Source organism: Podarcis erhardii (genome assembly GCF_964252035.2).
Source record: "Podarcis erhardii genome assembly, chromosome: 3".
Classification (NCBI taxonomy): domain Eukaryota; kingdom Metazoa; phylum Chordata; class Lepidosauria; order Squamata; family Lacertidae; genus Podarcis; species Podarcis erhardii.
Window position 1 is genome coordinate 101,344,591 of NC_138507.1, and position 12,042 is coordinate 101,356,632.

Genomic DNA, 12,042 nt, shown 5'->3' on the forward strand with positions numbered 1-12,042 from the left:
AGCAAGAGGGTTGATTGCAGAGTCTCACTTATGTGTCCCAAACGAGTCGCTGGCGTAACACACTCCAACCTGGACAAACAAAGAATTTCCTTTCACTTCTCTCTAGTCCATTAAGATATTTTCTTTCTTTCTTTCTTTTATAAATATTTATTAAGATTTCCAATTTAATACAAACATAAATACCACAAAAGAGAAACAAATAATACACAAAAAAGGAAAAAACAAAAATATCAAAAACACACAATTTTGAACAAAATAAAACAAATATAGTTCCAATCACTTATTTCCGTTACCTTATGTCTCGAACCTCCTCTCACCTCCCACTTTTGTATTCTAAATCAAATCATAATTCAGCAAATTCTTATTGTAACTTAATATAGATTATTTTAGCTTATTACTCAGCCTTTGCATTACAGCTGGTAACCACTTAATGTCAGTCCAACATCATTCTAGCATTCATTAATTTTGCAATATTTCTGTAAGTAGTCTTTAAATTTCCTCCAGTCCTCTTCCGCCGACTCTTTTCCCTGGTCTCGGATTCTGCCGGTCATTTCTGCCAGTCCCATGTAATCAATCATCTTCATCTGCCATTCTTCCAGAGTGGGTAAATCTTGTGTCTTCCAATATTTTGCAGTGAGGATTCTTGCTGCAGTTGTCGCGTACATAAAGAAAGTTCTGTCCTTCTTTGACACCAATTGGCCAACCATGCCTAGAAGAAAGGCCTCTGGTTTTTTCAAGAAGGTATATTTAAATACCTTTTTCATCTCATTATAAATCATTTCCCAGAAAGCCTTAATCTTTGGGCATGTCCACCAAAGGTGAAAGAATGTACCTTCAGTCTCCTTACATTTCCAACATTTGTTATCGGGCAAGTGATATATTTTTGCAAGCTTGACTGGGGTCATGTACCACCTATAAATCATTTTCATAATATTCTCTTTTAAGGTATTGCATGCCGTGAACGTTAAACCGGTGGTCCATAACTGTTCCCAGTCAGCAAACATAATATTGGGCCCAGCATCTTGTGCCCATTTAATCATAGCTGACTTCACCGTTTCGTCCTGAGTATTCCATTTCAGCAGCAAATTATACATCTTTGACAAGTTCTTTGTTTTAGGTTCTAACAATTCTGTTTCTAATTTTGATTTTTCCACCTGGAATCCAACTTTTTTATCCAATTTATAGGCCTCCATTATCTGACAGTAATGAAGCCAATCTCGTACTTTACTTTTTAATTTCTCAAAACTCTGCAATTTCAATTTATCTCCCTCTTGTTCCAAAATCTCCCAATATTTTGGCCATTTAGACTCCATGTTAAGTCTTTTGAAAGCTTTAGCTTCGATTGGTGACAACCATCTTGTAGTTTTGTTTTCCAGTAAATCTTTGTATCTTATCCAAATGTTAAACAATGCTTTCCTGACAATATGATTTTTAAATACTTTATGTACTTTAACCTTGTCATACCACAAATATGCATGCCACCTGAAGGCATTATTAAAACCTTCCAAATCCAGAATGTCTGTGTCTCAAGAAGCAGCCAATCTTTCAACCAGCAAAAAGCTGCTGATTCGTAGTAAAGTTTAAAGTTTGGCAGGGCAACCCCCCCCCCCCTTTCCTTAACATCAGTTAATATTTTAAATTTTATTCTGGGCTTTTTGCCCTGCCAGACAAATCTAGAAATGTCTTTCTGCCACTTCTTGAAACAGTCCATCTTGTCCACAATTTGCAGTGTTTGAAACAAAAACAACATTCTAGGCAATACATTCATTTTTATAGCTGCAATTCGGCCCAACAAGGAAAGCTTCAAATTTGACCATATTTCTAAATCTCTTTTGACTTCTGACCAACATTTTTCATAATTGTCTTTAAATAAATTCACATTTTTTGCAGTCAAATTTATCCCCAAATACTTCACTTTCTTAACCACAGTCAAACCAGTCTCATTCTGAAACCTTTCTTTTTCAATTAATGTTAAGTTTTTCTCTAGAACTTTGGTTTTCGACTTATTCAGTTTAAATCCTGCCACCTGACCAAATTCAGTAATTATGTCTAAGACCCTTTTCACACTAGATTCTGGCTCCTGTAGCGTCAAAACTAGATCATCTGCGAATGCTCTCAATTTGTACTGTTTGGCTCCGAACCTGTATCCCTTTGACCAACTGGTCTTTTCTAATCATATCCAGCAGAACCTCCAAAACCGATATAAAAAGCAATGGTGAAATTGGGCACCCCTGTCGTGTCCCTTTTTCTATCTTAAATTCTTCCGTAACCACATTATTTACAATTAATTTTGCTTTCTGTTCAGAGTTTATTGTGCATATACCATTTTCAAACCCTTGCCTTACCCCCATCCCCTGTAGATTCTTTTTCATAAAACTCCAAGAAATATTGTCAAAGGCTTTCTCAGCGTCCACAAATATAAAAACTGCTTTCGTATTTATATTCACTTCTAATTTTTCCAAGATGTCAATTATATTCCTCAAATTGTCAGACAAATGCCTTCCCGGGAGAAAGCCCGCTTGATCTTTATGAATCTCATCCATCAATACTTTTTTCAATCTTCTAGCCAAAATATCAGCAAAAATTTTGTAATCCACATTTAATAAGGATATGGGACGGTAGTTCTTAAGTTGTGTCTTTTCAGTCTCTGTTTTCGGTATAAGCGTGATGTAAGCTTCTTTCCAATGACTCTGGTGCCCTTTTCCCTTCCAAAATCTCATTACAGACTTCCTTCAAAGGTTGTATTAAGTACTCCCTCAAAGATTTATAGTATTTGGAAGTCAGTCCATCAGGTCCTGGAGACTTGCCCAATTGCTTACTCTGAATGGCACCTTCTATTTCCTGTTCTGAAATTTTATAATTCAACATCAATTTACTTTCCTGTGAAATTTTTTGTAATCCATTTGCCTTTAAAAAACGTTCTATGTCCATTTCTTTCTGTGGCCCTTGTGAATATAGTTGTTTAAAATACCTCTGGAAGCAGATTCTAATCTCAGTTGGGTTATGTATATTTTCCCCTTCCACTTCTAGATTTGTAATGGTATTTAATTTTTGTCTTTTTCTCATTTGCCAAGCTAAAAGTTTCCCACACTTATTTGCCAATTCAAAAGTCTTTTGTCTCATTTGTTTGATCTTCCATTCTATTTCTTGATTCATCAATTCCATATATTGTGTTTGATACAATTTTATTTCTCTCAAAATCTCTTATGACTTTGGTTTTGCTCTCAACCTCCTCTCACCTTCTTTTATTTTCTCTAGAATTTTATCTTTTTTCTCATTTTGGTTTTTCTTCTTTACTGCATTCTGTTGAATCAAAAACTCTCTCATAACGGCTTTACTTGCATCCCAGATTATTCTTTTTTCAACATCAGTTTTCATGTTTATTTCGAAACAGTCTCCCAAAGTTTTTTGGGCCTTCTTATACACTTCTTCATCTCTAAATAAGGTGTCATTCAACCTCCATCTGAAGGAGCCAGTTGTTATTTGTTTCATCTCCATCCTTACGGCGTTATGGTCGGAGCCCATTAAGATATTTTCAGTCATTTTGTTGCCTCAGATTTCTTATACTTTGTATCCGAGGTCTCTCCGCTACACCCACTTAGCGGTTACTTTCTTACTTTCTCTCCTCTCCCAGCCTTCCGTTATACTCCATTTTACTCTTACCGCTGCAGTGGACTCCTTCTCCTTTCTCGCCACGTCTTCTTATTCCGCTGGTTTTCTTAGCCAAATTTCTTGGCCAGATGTCTATTTGTTGTTGCTTTCATTGCCTTATTTGTATCCCAGCTTCTTAACTGCTGTTGGAGGCTCACCGCTTTCACTCAGAGCCTGAGGCTTCACAGCACGGGGTTTGTTGCTTTCCTCATGTTGCAGCTCAAATCCTGTTAAAAACTAAAAAACAGGAGAGCACACGAAGCACCGCCGGGTACTCTGTCCCCCAGGATAATCCTCCTGGGGTTTCGAGGTTCACGGAGCCTTCGTGACACCTCTGGACCCCCGTGTTGTTCGAGACCCCCTGGAGGGTAGCCTCACGCTCCTTTTTTGTGGCTGCGGCTCACCGGAAGTCTGTTAGGGCCCTGACTGCAGCCAATTCATTTTTGTTGAGTCAGAGCAGACCCTGCTGGCTGGTTCCGGCAGCCATATTGAATGGCGGAATTCTTAATCTTAATCTCAGGGTCATGGATGCGAGCTCCCCATTGGGCAAAAGATTCCTGCACTGCAGGGACTTGGACCAAATGATCCCTCTGGTTCCCTACAACTCTCACATTGCCATGGGGCAATAACCCATGGTGAGAGACCTATTGACGCTGTACCTCAGTTGGTAGAACAGGGAATTCTTAATCTCAGGATCATGGATGTGAACTCCACATTGGGCAAAAGATTCATGCACTGCAGGGGGTTGAACCAGATGATCCATGTGGTTCCCTCCAACTCTCACATTTTAAGATTCTTTGACCCCTGGCACTATCCCAACATTAGTTTCGTATCAGATTGTTTTACAGTTTTGGAAGGTTCAGCTCACCATCTTGATTTAAAATGAAGTCCAATGGTTTCCAATTATAGAAGAAAACCCCTTCCTTAGTCACAGGAATCACCATGCCAAATTGGGCAATGGAATCTTCTGTGAGGTCCCAAGCAGTGTAGCTTGGTATTGTTTGGTCTACTCTCTTGACATTGGAAAATGAAGCAATTAGCAATGGTAAATCTCCATGGGATGCCTCATGGGAAGAAATTCATAAATGAAACAATAACAAAATAAATAAAGTTGTTGAAAGGGAATGAAATTTCAGAGATCACAATACTGGATAGTTAACCTTTATAAATATTAGTAAGAGACATTTTTCCTTTGAAAACAATGATAAACACAACCCTTGTTGGCTGCCCATTTCATGACTGTGAACAGCCAGAGATGATGTACTGGGCAGACCCAAGAGCAGTACGATGTTTTTTCTCTCATTTAACACAGCTTGCAGCAACACCATACATTTAAAGAACTCCTACACCACTTAAACAGCCATGGCTTCCCCAAGAACTGTAGTTTCTTAAGGGTGTTGACCTCACAGTGCTACAATTCCCAGCACTCTTAACTAGCTACAGTTTCGAGGATTCTCAAACCCAAAGTAGTATAAGAGTGCTGTCAATGTATAGCATAGATCTGAACATAGGAAAAACCCATTCTACAACCATAGGTGTTTCAAAGTTGGCCTCGCTAGCTGTTTTTGATTCCTTCTGTGGAATTGCATAGGCCAGGGATATCCAACCAGTAGATTGTGACCTACATGTAAATCACCAGCTGATCCTGGTAGATCGTGGGATCCTTATCGTGTTCAAAAAGTTAAAAGGGAAAAGCTAAAAAAACTCTGTTCAATCCTCCCCCCCCCCAAATCTCAACAACTCTGGGCAATCCACCCCACACACGCTCCTCCTCCCTCCAATGACAATGGGTAGATCACTGCCAGTTTTTTTATACTGGGAGTAGATCACAGTCTTTTGGGAGTTGGACGTGCCTGGCATAGACTACTGAAGAAATTTCCTTGAATGCTTCCTAGCTTCCTGGTTTTGCAACTGGTGACTACAATCTTAATCCCTGATCTGTACATATGTTGAGGGATTCATGCCTCACTGGAATGTGATCATTACAATGTGCAATTATTATTTTGCAAGCCATTGCCCATGGGACCCTCTGTCTCTGATAAGGATGGAGATTTTCAAAGTCTGTGTCAGAGCTGTTCCCTTTCGGAACAGTACAACCCACCAAGGAAGATAATAGCACAATACAATTCAGACACTAAACATTAATTGCACATATATTTTTTTCAAAATCCTGTTAAATCTATTTAGTTTAATTCAACAAAATGGATGAACTTGACCCAGTGATGCCACCTTTTCAAAGTCTGAAAGTCATTTACACCTGCAGCACCCTCCTGCTGACACCTGCCTCATCGTGCCCCCTAAGTAAGATCACGTTTCAGAACCATGGCTGAAGTTTGCTCATGCTTTCCTATGTATTGAAATGAGTTACTACTGTCCCCTTTCTCTTTTTTAAATGCTGTTGTCTATGATACCTTGAGTGAACAGCCTTCTTTTAGCTCTGGGAGAAGGAACTTACCTTCATGTGGAAGGAAGAGAAAAGCACAGATAACAAGGAGCAGAAGCGGAACGCTGGGGGACATATTGGAATCAAGAGGGTTCTTTGCACCACAGTAAAACTCTAGGTTCTTCAAAGGAGACACAATGATGTCCACTCCCTCCCAACAAGACAGGACAACCTGCTTCTTTTATCCCTTTACTGGCATGTGTACAGAAGCATTCTGTCCCCATTAACTGTGGACATTGGGAGTTCAGTGGGCATTGACTGGAAAGAAAACGAACACACATTGTAACACCGAAGTGAAGGGAGGATGACACTGTTTTGTACATTCTAAGACAAGATGTGAACCTTAAAAGAACTATCTCTGGAAATTTACACTTATTTTAATTTTGTGATATGATTCTCCAACCAAATAAATATCTTTTCTTCTACCTTGGGGAGCATCATGCCAAATTTTGTGAATGCCTCTTCAGGGGTGTCCAAATTAGTGTAGTTTGGAACAGTCTAGTCTGCCATCTTGATCCAAAATGGCATTCAACACTTTCCAAATGTAGACAAAAAACAGCTCCTACATTTCAGAAATCAATATGCCAGATATCTTCACAAAGTCTTCATGGAAGATAGCGGCATTTCCTCCCATTATATATCTGACAAGTGCCTTCTCTATTGTCTTTTTAGCACCTACTCAAAACATTCCACTTTGAACTAGCCTTCTTAGTGGATATCTTCATCCAAGTTGATATCGGTATTTTATCTGGAGTGAATTTATTCATGTTATCTCTCTCCCCCCTGCCTAAGAAACAGTATCTGACTTTCCTCCTTGATCTGGGCTGATCCAGGGAACTCTCAACCATAGAGTTGGTGTAGACTACTGAAGATATTTGCTTGAATGCTTCCTCGCTTCCTGGTTTTGCAACTGGTGACTACAATCTTAATCCCTGATCTGTACATATGTTGATGGCTTCATGCTCACTAGAATGTGATCATTACAATGTGCAATTGTTATTTTGCAAGCCATTGCCCATGGGACCCTCTGTCTCTGATAAGGATGGAGTGTACTTAAGCGTATCTGGGCAAACACATCATTAAATGGATAAAAGGAAGCTCCTTATTCGCCCCAGTAGAAGTGAATGGAGATCACCATTGCCTCTTCTGTAACCAAGAGCTCTGCTGTGGCAAGATGTCCCTCATGGTTCAAATAATGCTCCTTGGTATCTGTCTTAGCCTCTTCCTTCCTCCTGGAGGTAAGTTCCTTTCCCCAGTGCTGGGAGAAGGTTTTTCAGATGGAAGCAATAAACCTTTGATTACCAGTTGCTGGCAATCACAAGTGAAGAAAGTGCTGTGGTGCTCCTACTTGTGGACATCTGGTCAGGCACTGTGGGAAGTGCTGAACTCAATGGGCCACTCCCCTGATCCAGCAGAGCTCTTCTGAGGTTCTTCTACATAAATTACACTTGAGGTTCAAGGTTGGTATTTTGGAGTCTGAGAGGGACTCAGAGGCAATATGTCTCCAAATAGCAGGGGATTCACCAGTGGCTGAAGTGCTATTGAGCTCACATGCTGCTTGTGATCTGTTGGGCCTCTGTGAGAACAGGGTGCTGGACCAGCTGGGCCATTGGCCTGAACTAACAGGCTCTTCTTGTGTTCTTATACATTGATTACCTATTTATTATCTCCTGACTTTCAAGACTGGTATTCTGATAACCTTGAGGTTCTCCCTTTTGATGCAGATGCATTGACATGTCGACTTTGCATGGCCCCATCTGCAGGGAGTCCATGTCTCCCTCCAGCAGCTACATGCTCAGCAAAGCCTAAAACACAAGCGTGCCATGCCTACACAGTGACCAAAGGTAAGGGTTCTACATTTCCCCATTGCATATAATTATGAAGGGTGGTATAATATTTCACAGAAATACCTTTATAAGGAAACGTAGATTGCTATAACTAACATGGCAACCAGGGACACGATGCTGGCCATGAAAATTTCATCAATATGACTTGCTGCAGAAATTCCATATTATTACAGTCCTTTCTCTTTTTGAAGTTTTTTTCCCTGTAGTGGAAACCGTAAATCCCCCTGCAACAGTATGTCCAAAGTCCGGAATCCCGGAAGAGCACCCATGGCCTAAAGCAGCGATGGAGAATACGTGAAGCTCTATATTTGTTAGACTACAGTCCCCGTTGGCCTTTGCAACTGACCAAGCTGGCTGGGGCTGGTGGGAGCTGGAGTCTAACAAGTTGACCATGCCTAAACTCAAGGATAGGCACAAAACTGAGCAATGATCCATTATCGGGCACTAGCTAAGAGCAACTCCTGAGTGTCCTTCAGATCACCCTCTACCTGATCTATTTTAACTGGAGACCTTCCATATGCAAACCATTTGCTCTGCATGCTTGTTCATCATACTGGTGTGCAGTGCAGCTTTCCCCACAAAAATAGTCTGGGAGCAGAGCCCTGTCCCTCCTGCTTACGTGTACGAACTGGAGAGGCAGGGCTGTGAGGGGAGGGGCAGAGCAGACGTGCAGGGAAGAAGCCTCCCTGCATGTCAGGTCTGCAAGCCGCAACTGTCCCTTCTGCATGCAGCCTTGCCTCTCTGGCTGGCGCATGCGAGCCACAGGTACAGAGCGGCTTGCAGAGTGACGCTCAGGGTGGCTTCTTCCTGCACATCAGCTGTTAGCCAGGAAGCTGAAAAGCCTCATCAAAGCCCCGCTGCACCTCCAGCTCACGAGAAAACCCTTTTCAGAGCGCACAGAGAATGTCCCCTTTGTGCTCCAAGGACAGTCTTCTCATGAGTCAGAGGTACTATGGGCCCAGAGGTGTTACTGCTGAAAAAAGCCCTGCCAGTGTGCCAACTGATTCACAACTGTGGCACAACCTGGATCCTGTAATTAGCATGGCTGATAGTTTCACCACACTCACAAGTGGGGAGATGTAGTAGCCTCTGTGTCCAGAGAGCATAAATATAAATGTCTTCTCCTTTTCTCTCTCTACTTGCATTCTGCCTGTCACCATAATAGATGGGAAAGTTCACCAGAAACTTCTAGGCTGCAAGCCAAAGAAATCTGGAATTTGCAACACCGGCACCAATACTGATGGATATGAGGCTAAACATCTCTGCTGTGATGACAGAGACTTCTGCAATGAGGATCTGTAGACAGGAACTAAAAACAACCTGAAGAATGACTGCAAATTGAATCATGTATCGGATCTTCTGCTTATGGTCACCTTTTTCTCTATCCTCTTCTTCTCTTTATTTGATACAGGTTTTTTTGGAAAAAATTTAAAGGCAACTGCTACACACAAATTCAGCTACAGCAGAGCAAGATGATGATGATTATATCTATCTATCTATCTATCTATCTATCTATCTATCTATCTATCATCTATCTATCTATCATCTATCTCTATCATCTATCTATATCATCTATCTATCATCTATCATCTAAATCTCTTATCTAGCGATCTAGCAATCTATCATCTATTTATCCTGCGTCCATGCCATAGTGGCTTTTAAGTGCTTTTTATAATAATCAGATCAATGATGAGATCCTAATGTAATTAATATAAACAATAAAACAATTTCAACAAAGCATCAAAAACATTCATATCATTTTCAGATTTTGGAGATGTGATTTCTGGAGTGAAACTGAGTCATCTGTCAAGCATTGCCACAACTTTCACAACCTATACTTCATTTCCCACCTTGTCTGCCTGCTTCCCTGTGCTACAGATGCATATGAGGATATTGATAAAACACAAAAGGCCACGTTAATGTGATTGTATATATGATGGGGTTAATACAAGTTTTCTCCAGTGTTTCAGAAATGCACAAGGCCTGTAACTCTGGAGCAGAAAGGCACTGCAGAGGTAGATTTTGGCTGCACCTATACATATCTACGTGTGCAATAATCTATTCTTTGAAGTCACTGCAGTTCTCCATACGACCATGCACTGCAGAATCCTTTTAAATGGCTGAATGGATGCAAAATATGAACTATTTGGTGGCCTTAGAAATTAGATTATCACTGAATGGGTCTGGAACCAAAGCCTTACGAGGAGTGTTTGAAGGAACTTGTTATGTTTAGCCTGGAAAAGCACAGACTGAGATGAGTTGTGATAGCCATCTTCAAATGTCTTAAGAGATGTCACATGGAAATGGGGAAACAAACTGTTTTCTCCTGCTCTGGAGGGTAGGATTCAAACCAATGTCTTCAAGTTTTAAGAATGGAGAATCTGACTAAAGATCGGGGGGGGGGGGGAACGTCTGATGGTAAGAGCTGTTTGACAGTGGAATGGTGTCCCTCTCTCATTCTATAAGTAATGCCACTTTTACAACACAAGTGAAAGGTCTTTGGATCATGCATGTGGCACTCACTGGGACTGGGACATGGTGGGTCAAGGTTGTAGTGAGTGCTCAGTTACTGTTGCAGCCTGGAAGCGCACAACCACCCTCAGGTGTCACCACCAGCTCCTTGACCTCCCTGCCTCCTTCCCCCAAACCATCTCCTCCCCAGCAGTTACAGTGCTGCCACCACCTGCAGCATGCTTCCCTTATGTGCTACTGATGGTGCAAGCATTACCACTGCAGGCATTTCTCATTTTAAAATGCTTTTGTCTATGATACCTTGAGTGAAATGCCTTCTTTCAGCCCTGAGAGAAGGAACTTACCTTCACATGGAAGGCAGAGAAAAGCACAGATAACAAGGAGCCAGAGTGGAACCCTGGGGGACATATTGGAATCTGCAGGGTTCTGTGCACCACAGTAAAGCTCTAGGTTCTTCAAAGGAGGAACAATGATTTTCACTCCCTCCTGCCAAGACGGCACAACTTGCTTGCTTTATCCCCTTACTGGCATGTGTACAGAAGCATTCTGTCCCCATTAACTGCATAAATAAAGAGTCCAGTGGACAGTGTCTTGAAAGAAAATGAACCCACAGTGCGTAACACTGAAGTGAAACGGCCCCCTCTTTGGTATGAGTTATATCTGAGTCCATTCCACCCATGACCATCTCTGCAACAATAACATCGTGGACAGACTTCAGTTAAATGATCCGTGGTACAAAATTTGATTTAAAAGCTTGCTTGAGGGAAATAAGAAATCCATACAGTAGCAGTAGTTGCCAGCATCATGCCCTCCAGGTGTTTGGATGCCTTGTGTTTTCTTATTTTCAGAATGGGGGCAGGGAGCAAGGTTGCTAATTATTTGGTATGTTACTTGTATTTTCCTTACTATTAGATGTTAATGCCCGTTTGTGTCTGTGTGTCCTGCACAGGCATTCAGTATTATATAGATTTTTCCCTTTTGTATACATGATGTGCATTTCTGTTTCTTCCAACTTTTATATTCTCTCTCTCTCTCTCTCTCTCGTCTTCTTGAAAACATTCAAACAATCTCGTTACCTATTTCTAAGCAACAGATTGGTAGGAGGGGGACATTCATAGGTTTAGGGGAATGTTGAGGTTTTCAGCGATCATATGTAGCTATATATACCACAAACTATATTAACATCTAGACATTTCCACTACATATGCACTTCTTTGATTTTTGTGTTGCAGAAATAAATACAGTGGTATCTCGGGTTACATACGCTTCAGGTTACATACGCTTCAGGTTGCAGACTCCACTAACCCAGAAATAATGCTTCAGGTTAAGAACTTTGCTTCAGGATGAGAACAGAAATCGTGCTCCAGTGGCGCAGCAGCAGCAGCAGCAGCAGGAGGCCCCATTAGTTAAAGTGGTGCTTCAGATTAGGTACAGGTTAAGAACAGACCTCCGGAACAAATTAAGTACTTAACCCGAGGTACCACTGTACCTTCTATTCCACCTTGGGGAGCATCATGGCAAATTGGCTGACTGTATCTTCAGAGGTGTCCAAAGCAGTGGAGACTTTATTCAAAATGACATCCAGAACTTTCTAAATGTAAATAAAAACCAGCTCCTCCATCTCATGAA

The 12,042-nt window shown here is 41.1% G+C and overlaps 3 long non-coding RNA genes across 3 annotated transcripts in view; 2 read left to right on the forward strand and 1 right to left on the reverse strand.

The window, feature by feature from the left end:
* Positions 1-6,209, reverse strand: part of LOC309338073 — a 50,941-nt gene extending 44,732 nt beyond the window's left edge. The window contains exon 1 of the long non-coding RNA XR_014154668.1: positions 6,107-6,209. This is a non-coding gene — a long non-coding RNA (uncharacterized lncRNA). The remainder of the gene's footprint in view (positions 1-6,106) is intronic.
* LOC309338031 overlaps positions 1-12,042 on the forward strand; it is a 201,728-nt gene that overhangs the window by 125,172 nt on the left and 64,514 nt on the right. The window lies entirely within an intron of this gene.
* On the forward strand, positions 7,200-9,344 carry LOC309338120. Its single transcript, XR_014154730.1, has 3 exons — positions 7,200-7,332; positions 7,819-7,938; positions 9,107-9,344. It is a non-coding gene; the product is annotated as an uncharacterized lncRNA (long non-coding RNA).